Source organism: Gobio gobio (genome assembly GCF_949357685.1).
Source record: "Gobio gobio genome assembly, chromosome: 5".
Classification (NCBI taxonomy): domain Eukaryota; kingdom Metazoa; phylum Chordata; class Actinopteri; order Cypriniformes; family Gobionidae; genus Gobio; species Gobio gobio.
In genome coordinates this window covers 42,291,096-42,304,709 of record NC_137101.1, presented here as the reverse complement: position 1 = coordinate 42,304,709, position 13,614 = coordinate 42,291,096, and the positions used below count along the sequence as shown (strand labels likewise).

Genomic DNA, 13,614 nt, shown 5'->3' with positions numbered 1-13,614 from the left:
AGAAGATACTGAGGAACAAACAGGTTGGTTTCATTCTCAAAACTGAACTCAGTTATTTGACTCTTATTCAAATGTCTAGCTCTGCAGAAATGACAGACAACATGGAAAGACAGGTTGAGATCACATAACCTGACAAAAACTAATAATGCTGCCTTCAAGTGAACCAGAGAAGTTCCTACCTCCATGCTGGTCATTCATTATGTTGTCACACATTAAATTAACAGAAAATAATACAGAAATAGTCTAAACTAAACAATTATTCCTCAGTTTCATTCAGAATGAGGAGATACGTCATGGTCGTTTGCTGTCACGTGACAAATTGGGCGGAGTCTGAGCCCGTCCACCCTTTTGGGATCCCACGCTATCGGTTGCCAGGGGCAACACTGTAAGAGCGATATAAAGATCAGAGCAGGAAAGACGGCTTTTAAGCAGAGACATTATGAGAAAAATTAGAAGAAATGGAGAAGAGGTCTCTTACAGGGAGAAACTTCCTACCAGCGCCAAGCAGAGGTATTTAGAGAAGCTGGATGATATCAAAAACATTGACCCATCTCCCCACTATCCTGCAGCAGTCCAGTGCTCATCCTCATTAGCAGTGTTTTTCTCTTACTGATCATATTTTATACCGGTTGAGTTTACATTTTTAAATGAATTTGACTAAAAATTAAAATTATCGTTTGTGTGCGCTGGTGCTTTTATTCCAGCCTTCTTAAGTAGAATGAATGCTCGGTGCCTTAAATGAATGTAATGTTAACAATATTAAATATTGAATTCATCTTAAACAGTAATGCACACAGTAGAGGAAAATGACAGTCAACTAGGCCTTGAATATTAATTAAGCGTTTTGGGCATAAACATGTTTATAACATACAGTAAAATGACAGAATAGAGTGCCGAAGTAATGACGTCACTTTGTAGGCCAACCCGGAAGTTAGCGGCGCATGGGTTCCCTCGATCAAAAAGCCATTCATTTCCCCCATAGACTTTTGGAAAATCGCAAAAAATAAGATCTGTGTTCAACAAAGAGTAATGACCCTTACACGTTTTGTCTACCAAGATAATCTTTACAAGTTAATCCAAAATGTATACATTTTGAAGCCCAAATAAAGCCGTCAGATATAAAATGCTAACGGTAGGCTATAAACGGACTACAGCACACCATGGTCGCGGATCAACGTCATCATCAAGCTTCCTCAAACTTTATTTAAAAGCACGCTCGCTCATTATGATCTGCGCTGTGTATGAACACTTATCCACTTTTTCATGAGAAATATTGCCCATTCGTTTTTTCCAAAAATGTTAGAAACTAATTTTGTTTATGCGTGCCTCTCTGAGATTTCTTTTGTTAACGTTTTTTCAGACAATATGATTATTACTGTGATAACATTAAATGACATGAAACACAACCCAGTCTCTTTTTGTTAAATGCAAGTTTATGTATGATCAATAATACAAAACGTATAATAAGCTACACATGAAATAAAGCAAACAATTCAGTCAAACATTCAAAGTCAGTGCTAGTCGGCTAACTTACAACGGTAACGTACAGTTATAACCTAAAAATAAACAAGTAATGAAACTTATCTTTGCACTCAGCCTAAACGATTTGCCAGGGAACAAATTATAGATCCATGAGAGCAAATATGGGCCGTTAAATCTCCACAAGACTAATTATAGCTGGAGACGCCACAGAGACATCAGAGCCAGCGGCAGACGGCAGAAGGACTAGCCGAGGAAAGTCAACTCTCGCCGGCTAAACAAGCACTGACCGCCGCTGACTCACTGGAGCTCACAACTCCGATAACACCAGATAAAATGTTTAAATAGGCACTCTTCTTATAAATAAACCACAGATTTGAGCTTTAAACAACTACATTATCGACTGAAAAAGTCTTAAAACTAAGTTTTGTCACACATTAACAGTAGATTTTAACACAAAAAGACGTGTAAACACAGCCCATGTCAGCCATTTCTCAACGAGACAAACATGTGAAGAGAGTAAACTCCAAATGTTCAAGCATCCAACTTTGCGCGAATAGCGCGATTTATTCACGCCACATAAGTTCTTCATTCTTAGGCTGAAACGCGGGCTAGTGAGAGATTGCCTGTTTGTCACGATGACGTCTAAAGTCCCCGCCAAAGGATGTAGTCCCTTTTAGCAACTTGTTAGCAACCATCGTTTTTAAGACACAATAAAGTCTTAAAAAATCACAAGCAGGTTATAACTAGTGTGTTTTATGTCATAGATTAAAACGTGAAAATATATAGAGGCTTTGTTAACCACAGACCTTATTTCAGGCGATTTAGCAAAAACCCATTCAAAAAACCCATAGACTTTAGGGCGAGGGAACCGGTAGGGCTAAAATGCTAACTCACTTCCGCGTTTTGGCCTACAAAGTGACGTCATTACTTCGGCACTCTATAGTGATCAACATGTTTAATACAAATAAATAAAGGTTCGTATTCATCAAGTGTCTCACACTTCAGCATCGCGATCATTAGACCATGACTGACACCCTGTGGTGAAATAATGGCGTACGTTTACCAGCCGCTGCTTTCTCAGATCGGCTTGGATGGATTAAAACTTCATGTTCAGTTGAGTTTGGAAAATTATGTACATAAAAATGATTAGAATATCTCTTCTCCAGTCTCTGTCCGAATCCATTACCTGGCGGGCATCCTCTCAAAATGGCGGAAGGGGGAGGATGCCCGTGATATTTGGGGGCGGGGCGCTGTGTCGTGACGACATTTCCTCATTCTCAATAGACAAGGCTTAAGCTAGTCTCTCATACGTAAAGACATGTTTGAGCCGTTTTAACTAAAAGCAACTTGCAATGACATATCTTAAAATATGTCAGTGCCATTGTTTTGTCTCAAGATGCACACTAGTAATGTTTATAAATGCTACTTAAATGTCTAAGAACTAATGCCTAATCCTGGTTTAATATAACCTGTCTGTGAAATTAGGCTATTATGGGCGTGGCCCGATTTGGTGCTTGTTGCAAATTACTTTTTGTCCAAAAAAATCCCCAATTAGGTAGTGTCATTACGATTATTTTAATGCTTCCGATCACGTCCGAGCATGCATATGTTTGATATTTATGACTCTTGATCGGGCTGCCTCTGACGTGATGCCCGCGAGAGCTTCACCAACCGGCTATAGCTGAAACCTGGCAGGCACAAACATACCACAAAAGTGGAGTATTGAAAAAGGATCACTCATATTTTTTTTTTCTCCCTGTAAAACAAAACTCGCGCCAGGAGAACCAGCTGGCAATTGTCGTTTTTAAGAAACTGATACTTTAATTCAGCAAGGATTCCTTATATTGTTTTGACAATAAATGTTATGAATTGATTTACAATTTTTTTTAAGTTTATTTAAAAAAAAAAAAATTATTCTATCTGACATTCTCTGAAGCCCCAAAGGTTAAAAAGTCCTGTTTAGGATAAATCCTTAGTGGGATTTTTATAGATACATTTTCAGTTTGTTCTTCCTTTCCTAATTCTTTTGCAAAATATTAAAGGGTTACTTCAGTGATTTAGCATTAAGCTTTGTATCAGTAGAAACCCGGTAGTATATTTGAAGTATCGTACTTTCCCCCTTCATGTCCCCCTGAGGCGAGAGAATAATGCATTTTATTTCTGGAAAAATTCCTCAGATGACGCAAATATCGTCATTTTGTGTCATCGGAGGATTTTTGGTCAGAGCCTAGAGACTACAGGAGCTGTTCCGCATGTTTTCAAACTGTCCACAGGGGAGAGATCTCACTCTCAGAATGTAAATGAGCATGCCCGCTGCCGCTCGGCTCGGGCATTCATAACGGAGCGCTACGGAGCAAAGTGAGTGTTTCAACTTTTCAATGAATTCCTATGAAAGTTTAGCTTCCATATGTGCTCTGATAACGCGCCAGACTGGACACGCACAGAAAATGACAGCCGCGCTTACCTCAGCTCTTTGCTCTCATGATAAATTAAATCAGAGTGACTTTCGTTCGGCTCGCTCACACTTTATTGAAAAGACACGTTCAGTCTTTAATTGTAGTTTATATTCTCTAACTGAACAAAATTATTTTATTAATATGAATATCAAAACGATGTTGGGGCGGTGCCGTGGTGGGCAAATGATAACCAATAGAGACAGAGCGACACGCGTCATAATCTGAAGACCACGCCCACCGGGGGGAAAACAATCAAACCGTCTCCATTGACTTTGTATTGCGTGAGGCTGCTTCCTTGTCATTTCAGACTTATAACAAAAAACTGAACAATATATAAAAGCTGATATGTGACAAAGTGTACAGCAAACAAGCTAAGCAAAACCCAGAACCAAAAACCCAGAACTTTTTATAAGCTGTTGACCCAAAAAAACGAGCGTTTAAAGAGTTAGTTCACCCAAAAATGAAAATTCTGTCATTAATTACTTAGCCTCATGTCGTTCGACACCCGTCAGACCTCCGTTGATCTTCGGAACACAAATGAAGATATTTTAGTTGAAATCTGATGGCTCTGAAAGGCCTCCATTGGCACAATGCACGGTTCACTCTCGAGACCCTTAAAAGGTATTAAAGACGTCGTTACAAAGTCCATCTCACTACAGTGGTTCTACAATAACTTTATGAATCGTCGAGAACCGTGATTTCAAAACCGAGGTACTGAACCGTCAGTTTTGTGTACCGTTACACCCCTACTGTCAGTCTTTTATTTTTTGTGTCATGCGTCACAACACTTCCTTGAGTTCCAGGCATTTCCGTGTTGTAAATAAAATAATTTTTAAAATATTAAAGGGGCTATATGCGTTTTTCTGAAATTTAAACTCGCGACTGACACCTGTGGCCAAAAAACAGAACCTTTCTGCTCGCTCTCGAGCAGAACACAGTGCTATTTCAATGAACAGTTTTATCACGTATTACCTTTTCAGAAGAAAAAAAGCCATTTCTGGGTCACTTCGTATTCCCAACACAGATCTGAGCTCCCTCCAAGGCTCAAATGCGAAGCCGATGTTCACTCTAGTCCTTGCTCGGCGCCGGTCACTCTCAATCTTCAATCTTTTTTGGCCACTTGTCAGGGGTTTAATTTTATTAGTCTTCTGTGGAGTTACTGTTGGTGTCCGAGTTGTCCTGGGTCTCTTCTGTGTATTCGCTAAATCCATTGCACTGCTTGCGAGTGTAGGCTACTTACTGACTAGCGGTGGTGGCAGAGTGATCTGAAACGTTTAACATGAACGCGCTTGACGTCACATCCGCAGACAGCGCGGGAAAAATCCGACCCGGCAGAAAATAGGAAAAATAGGATACAGGCTTATAGGTGCACCCACTGTGAGCGGACAAGGTGTCAGTATGCTCATCAGGAGAGTCATGTTTGAGTCATAAATGGTAAAATAAAAAGGCTATTGTTACGTTTATTTTGGGGAAAAAGTTGCATATAGCCCCTTTAAATGTGTCATTCTCTTTAAGTCCCACTCAGAAATGTGTAATTTGCATATTAAAATATAATATATTTCCCCCATACAGTGGTTCTACAATAACTTTATGAATCGACAAGAATAGTTTTTGTGCGCCAGAAAAACCTAAATAACGACTTATATGGTGATGACTGATTTCAAAACACGGCATCATGAAGCTTCGAAGCGTTATGAATCAGCGGTTTGGATCACTAAAGTCACGTGCTTTCAGCAGTTTGGTGGTTTGACACACGATTCAAATCATGATTCGACTCGCTGATTCATAACGCTTCGAAGCTTCATGATGAAAGTGAAAACTTTCAAAAGGTGAAACTTTTATATTATATTCATTCATTACACACAGACTGATATATTTCAAATGTTTATTTCTTTTAATTTTGTTGATTATAACTGACAACTAAGGAAAATCCCAAATTCCGTGTGTCAGAAAATTTGAATATTAGTTAAGACCAATACAAAGAAAGGATTTTTAGAGATCTTGGCCAACTGAAAAGTATGAACATGAAAAGTATGAGCATGTACAGCACTCAATATCAATTCAAATCAATACTTAATTGGTGCTCCTTTTGCCTGAATTACTGCAGCAATGCGGCGTGGCATGGAGTCGATCAGTCTGTGACACTGCTCAGGTGTTATGAGAGCCCAGGTTGCTTTTATAGTAGCCTTCAGCTCTTCTGCATTGTTGGGTCTGGCATATCGCATCTTCCTCTTCACAATACCCTATAGTTTTTCTATGGGGTTAAAGTCAGGCGAGTTTGCTGGCCAATTAAGAACAGGGTTACCATGAGATGAGATTCAAGTTTATTGTCATTACACATGTACAAGTACAATGCAACGAAATGAAGTTTGGAGCAAGCCTCCGAGCCGCAGCTATTTAAAGCGCCGCCACACGCTCTCCAGAAATAAAGAAATGCAGATTGCTAAGCATACATGCAAACATTACATACATAGTACACACAGTACACGTGGTCACGTGATGGTATTTTTTGTTGGGAATAGTAAGGGAGATAGGAAGGAGGAAAGGGGAGGCAGACGGTTGGATGGGGGCAGGGATGGGGTGAGGTGTGTGTGATGCGAGTAAGAGTCTTGAAGCTTCCTGTGTTGTGTGAGAATGTTAGCCATAACTTAAGATGTTTTCAAAGTTCAGTTCTGTGGCTTGTCCTTTAAAGGAGATATGGCCGTGCACAGGGAACGAAAGCAAGATAGCAGGACCCAGCTGTCAAGCTGACCTCCCAACCGAGAGATAGGGACAGGCTGGACGTTGGGATGAGGGAAAATATCTTAATCCATTTAGCTGATCTTCGGTAATTTTCCGGACCATAATCAATCAATCCGTTCTGATCCTCAGCGTCAGCGGCGAGCGTCCGGTTCATGAATGGACCTGGACATTTCATCCAATTTCATGGTCAGACCAGACATACTGCGTAGCATTTCACTAGCCTGACCCCCGATGGAGCCCACTCTTCCCTGCGTCTCCGCAGTCCGGGCTGAGATGTTACAATACAGCTCCTCAATCAATGTCACTCTTTGATCTAATACCTTCAGTCGGTCACACACATCCACGAAGCACTCTTTAATTTCCACAGACAGCGGCTGGGTGAATTTACTGGCAGCTGTCTTACCAATTTTCCGATAGGTCAGGGCAATCCCAAGGCCGAGAAATAGGAACCCTACTATCATAATGCCAATTATGAATAAATCCTCAATATCCTCCACGGACAGGACTTCCAGGCACAGGACTTGCCAGCTGTTCCAGGCGTCCCGTGTGTAGCCCGCGGAAAAGGTCCCGTCCGGGCAGGTGGGTTCTCCCGGAGCACCCTTCCTCAGTGAGAAAATCTTGTCAATCGCGCTGAGAGACCAGTTAATTAATTCCATTTCAGTATTTTCAGGAGTCCAGCAAGCAGGGAGTCAAGAAAAAAAGACAAAAAGATCAGCGCCAAAGCAGAGCGGGGAGCAGATAGAAGGCACGTCTGCTCTGTATGAGATCAGGAAGTGGAATGGTCCTTAAACCAGGTACTGGTTGCTTTGGCACTGTGTGCAGGTGCCAAGTCCTGTTGGAAAATTAAATCTGCATCTCCATAAAGTTGGTCAGCTGCAGGAAGCATGAAGTGCGGCTGCGTTGACCTTGGACCTCAGAAAACACAGTGGACCAACACCAGCAGATGACATGGCACCCCAAACCATCACTGACTGTGGAAACTTTACACTGGACCTCAAGCAACGTGGATTGTGTGCCTCTCCTCTCTTCCTCCAGACTCTAGGACCCTGATTTCCAAAGGAAATGCTAAATTTACTTTCATCAGAGAACATAACTTTGGACCACTCAGCAGCAGTCCAGTCTTTAGCCCAGGCGAGACACTTCTGACGGTGTCTATTGTTCAAGAGTGGCTTGACACAAGGAATGCGACAGCTGAAACCCATGTCTTGCATACGTCTGTGCGTAGTGGTTCTTGAAGCACTGACTCCAGCTGCAGTCCACTCTTTGTAAATCTCCCCCACATTTTTGAATGGGTTTTGTTTCACAATCCTCTCCAGGGTGCAGTTATCCCTATTGCTTGTAAACTTTTTTCTACCACATCTTTTCCTTCCCTTCGCCTCTCTATCAATGTGCTTGGACACAAAAGGTCATTGCAAAAGAGGCTGGCTGTTCACAGAGCTCTGTGTCTTGCCCTCCTTGTGCAAGGTGTCAATGGTTGTCTTTTGGACAACTGTCAAGTCAGCAGTCTTCCCCATGATTGTGTAGCCTACAGAACTAGACTGAGAGACCATTTAAAGGCCTTTGCAGGTGTTTTGAGTTCATTAGCTGATTAGAGTGTGGCACCAGGTGTCTTCAATATTGAACCTTTTCAAAATATTCAAATTTTCTGAGATGCTGAATTTGGAATTTTCCCCCAAAAAACTGACTAGTTGTCAGTTATAATCATCAAAATTAAAAGTTATAATCATCAAAAATAAACATTTGAAATATATCAGTCTGTGTGTAATGAATGAATATAATATACAAGTTTCACTTTTTGAATGGAATTAGTGAAATAAATAAATGTTTTGATGATATTATAATTATATGACCAGCACCTGTAATCCTGTTTAAATGAAATAAGCTGCTCCCGAGCATATTTAAGTGTACGGACCTGTTGCCTAGGACAGCAAGTCCAGGATGAGTGTCGAAGAACCAAACAATCTAAGATCAGGCCAAATCGTCAACAATCAAATCTGGCTAACTGAGTTAGCGATGTACGAAGAACGGACCCCCGGTCCATTAAATTTGAAGCTCAAAAAATCCATCCATAACAAACATACTCCACCAGGCTCTGTGGGGTTAATAAAGGCCTTCTGAAGTGAATTGATGGGGTTTTGTAAGAAAAATATCCATATTTAAAACTTTATAAAAGTAAAATATCTAGCTTTTGTAAGCGTTTTGAACTGCGAGAGGTGTTACACTTTCTGAGTAAGTTGAATACGGAAGGCAGTCTGCAGAAGCTAGATATTTTACTTTTATAAAGTAATATTTTCGATTTGCTCGGTGATCAAATGGTCCATTGGCCGGTTTGAATATATCCGATGACACCGTACAACCACTGCTGTTGAGAGACAGTAGCTTAATCATAACTCCTTCTGTGATCTCCCCAATATTATGTAAAATACCATTGTATTTGAATGATAGAGTTTGAAGGAAATGGTGAGCGATGCACTTTTTATTAAGGGTCTAGACCCTATTGTATCCTTTGGCATTCTTATTATTCTTCTTGCGTTGTTTCTTCTTCCGCTCTTGAAACTATGGCAGCCCATAGAACCATTTGCGGGAAAGTTGTGAAATTTGGCACTCAGATAGAGGACAGTCTGAACTGTCACCAACTAACTCAATCCCTCTAGTGCCACCACCTGTCCAAAGTTTGACTTATGTTTGGGCTAATAGTTTTTGAACCATAGGGCTAGAAACAAAATTCCATTTTCCTCTGATTCCTTGCCACTGTCATCATTTTTCTTTCATTTTCTGAAAAACGTACTTTTTCAAACTCTTCCTAGGCTGTTGCTCCAATTTTCATGAAATTTTAACCAGATCATCTTCAGACCATGCATACAAAATGGTATGGAATTCAATTTGATTTGTCAGCATTCTTGAATAACGTGTAATTGAATTTGACGAAGAGCACGCCTAATGGCTCGTTTCCACTGAGTGGTGTGGTACAGTACTGTACGATTCAGGACCGTAATCCATGCTTGTGTTTCCACTGCCAGCTGTACCGTTATGATAGGCGTCACATTTGAGCTTCTGAAAGAACCAATGAGGTTCATTCTTATTACACATAATGTTTGAGCTTCTGCATGCAGCATGTTTGAGCTTCCACAAGAACCAATGAGGTTCATTCTCGTGTTACGCATCACTTTGAGCTTCCGCAAAAACCAATGAAGTTCATTTCCGTGCGTCAAGCATGTAAGGTTGAGCTTCAGTTTATGTCCGCTGCTGTTTATATGTGAATAAAAGCCTAAATTCAGTGTTCATCATATAAAGTGATCATTTCTCTTCGGACTAAACCAATCAATACATTAGTTTTTTCAATATATAGGATTAGTTTTACAATCTCTGTTTTAACTTTTTCATTCACCCAATTCATTTTCAATGTGGGGTAATTTTAGAACAATCGAATCAAGCCCAGATTTTGTTGTGTGTATAGATGGATAATGTAAGAAAAGTGACAATTTTATGCAGCCCGAGATGAAGGGAACCATGTTTATTAACTAAAGCCCCGTTTCCACCGAAATTACTCAGAACAATTTGTCCCCCCCCCAGACCTGCTACTGTCTGCATTTCCACTGCGGTCTAAAGTACCGTGAAGATTAGGCAAATTAGTCAGGAGACGTGGGACTGCGCGCGGCTGCTCCTCCCAGTCAGCGACAGACAATAATCATTTACTGTCTGCAACAATCACAAGTTTGGAGGAGATGCAAGCAGCACTGCTTTTGCTAGTTATGTATTGGTTTACTAAATATGTAATTAACAAAATGGCGGAAAAGATACGAGCACTGATACTAAAGTGTATTCTGAAAGCTCGTAAAGCTAGATTTAAAATAAGACAACGTATGCTCTTATTAGCTATTACAGACATTGACTGTGAGATGGCTGAGACAACGCGCGCCATCGGACAGAAAGAGCAAGACTGATATTTACTGAACGCAGAACGAACCTCGCAATACTTTTAAAAATGCCGGTTGAAATAAAATGCTGCGTGAGCTCAACCGATCAGCATGTTTAGCGCCCAAGTCCCACCCCCGAAAGTTCCTAAACTTTGAAAAAGTACCACCTCGCGAGCAGGGCCGTTTGGAGGGGGAAATATTTACCCGGAACTTCATTTAGACCCTGGTTCCTGCGGTCGAAACACACCGGGTACCACCCCAAAGTTCCTAGTTCCTGCGGTGGAAACGCAGCTTAAGGGAAAGTTGATTGGGGTCATATAGACCCCAAACACCATATGAGGGCTAAAGAAAAGGTAAGAGTTAGCAATATTGTGAAGAGAAGCGATTCTCAAATCTCCCAAAAATTCCCAGAGGTGTATTGGGGCAAGCAAGACACAGGCCCTCCAGAGCAGGTTTGGACACCTCTCGTATAGGATCTTGCATACATGTTGGTTTTGATACATTACATATCAAATGTTTTGATGTCTGTTGTATTGTGCCATTAAACTGGGGTTAACATTTATTTGTTTGTTTCTTTTTTTTCACCTTAGATCTAATGGCAATGAAAGAGGAGAAAGTACTCAATGAAATTGAAGAGAAAGAGCAAAATGAGAATCTACATGATTTCATTGCTGGAGAAAAATCTTTAAGTTGTTCACAGACTGAAAAGACTTTAACACGAAAAAAAGCTAAAAAAAACACGAAAACACTTAAAGCTCACATGAGGATTCACACTGAGAGCCCTTTCACCTGCCAACACTGTGGAAAAAGTTTCACTCGTAAAGCATATCTTGACAGGCACATAAGAACTCACACTGGAGAAAAGCCTCACACATGCCATCAGTGTGGAAAGAGATTTGCTCAACTTGGAAACCTTAAAGTCCACATGAGAATACACACTGGGGAAAGCCCTTTCACCTGCCAGCACTGTGGAAAAAGTTTCATTCGTAAAGTATATCTTGACAGGCACATAAGAATTCACACTGGAGAAAAGCCGTTCACATGCCCTCAGTGTGGAAAGAGTTTCAGTCTAGAAGTAAACTTTACCACGCATATGAGAATACACACTGGAGAAAGGCCTTTCACATGCCAACAGTGCGGAGAGAGTTTTAATCAACGTGGAAACCTTAATGTTCACATGAGAATTCACACTGGAGAAAACCCTTACATATGTCCTCAGTGTGGAAGGAGATTTGCTCAACATGGAAACCTTAAAGCCCACATGAAAATTCACACTGGGGAGACCCCTTTTACCTGTCCACAGTGTGAAAAAAGTTTCTCTCGTAAAGTAAGTCTTGACAGGCACATAAGAATTCACACTGGAGAAAAGCCTTACACCTGCCAACAGTGCGGAAAAAGTTTTCATCAACATGGAAACCTTACAGTTCACATGAGAATTCACACTAGAAAGTGTCCCTTCTCCTGCCAACAGTGTGGGCAAAGTTTCAATCATAAAGGAAGCCTTAACAGGCACATGAGACTTCACACTGGAGAGAAGCCTCACGCATGCCAACAGTGTGGAGAGAGTTTTGTTCAATATGTAGACCTTAAAGTCCACATGAGAATTCACAATGTAGAGATCCCTTGCACATGCAAACAGTGTGGAGAGAGTTTTGATCGACGTGTAGACCTTAAAATCCACAAGAGAATCCACAATAGAGAGAGTCCCTTCACCTGCCAACAGTGTGGAAGAGGTTATAACAGAAAAGTAGATCTTAAATACCACATGAGAATCCACACTGGGGAGAAGCCTTATACATGCCAACAGTGTGGAAAAACTTTCACTCATAAAGGAAGCCTTAACTGGCACATGAAAGTTCACACTGGAGAGAAGCCTTACACCTGCCAACAGTGTGGAAAGAGCTTTGCTCAATATGGAATCCTTAAAGCCCACATGAATACTCACACTGGGGAGACCCCTTTTACCTGCCAACAGTGTGGAAAAAGTTTCACTCGTAAAGTAAGTCTTGACAGGCACATAAGAATTCACACTGGAGAAAAGCCTTACACCTGCCAACAGTGTGGAAAAAGTTTTCATCAACATGGAAACCTTACAGTTCACATGAGAGTTCACACTAGAAAGTGTCCTTTCTCCTGCCAACAGTGTGGACAAAGTTTCAATCATAAAATAAGCCTTAACAGTCACATGAGAATTCACACTGGAGAGAAACCTTAAGCCGGGTTCACACTGTACGATTTTTGGCCCTCTTCGACAAATCCAAAGATTCAGTTAAAAAATCTGAAATCTTTGATCAGTAGTTTGACATGTTCACTAACAGATGATTAATGACCACTGCGATCAAATTTTTACCTCCGAAATTCTGGCAGTGTCAGTCCTGCTGTGTGACTCGTCTTAAGATGACCATATAATTGTCTGTTTTTCAAGACAAGCCAAGACCAAAAGTAATGTTAGAGATTTCTTTATAGACACTATTTCAATCCCACGTGTAATGCAGCGCATTGTCACCGAACGTGTCATTTAATTGATGTAAAACTCTGGACAAGTTTTCTTGTGTGCATGCATTTTTAATGGGTCTCTACTGTCATACGGTCTGACATGGCTTACAACGAGGATCATGTTTGTACAGTTTGACAAGCAACAATTTTAAATGGCTATTATAAATCGTACAGTGTGCACCTGGCTTTACACATGCGAGCAACTTTTTGAGCAAGTTTTACTCAACATGGAACCCTGGAATCCATATGAGAATTCACATTGAATATAGAACCTTTACACATCAAACAGTGTGGACTAAGTTTCACTCATTTAAGCCCCTTACACACCGGTTCGCTCTAGGAACTAAAAGGTGCCCTAGGGTCATTTTCCTTGTTGCCAGAAGGACCTCTGAAATGACGCAAGACATGATTGTTGAGACTTTTATTCTGACTGCGCAGCAAACTTTTATTTGGATACACAGTGCTCCGGTACTGTCCTGTTTAATACGTTCAGACAGAATTAGGGCTGCACGATTAATCAA

General features: G+C 40.8%; 1 protein-coding gene across 1 annotated transcript in view; it reads right to left on the bottom strand.

The window, feature by feature from the left end:
* The window catches only part of LOC307126546 (uncharacterized protein), a gene marked incomplete at its 5' end in the record, with an annotated part of 1,586,879 nt that overhangs the window by 774,793 nt on the left and 798,472 nt on the right, over nucleotides 1-13,614 (bottom strand). The gene's annotated exons all lie outside the window — the stretch shown is intronic.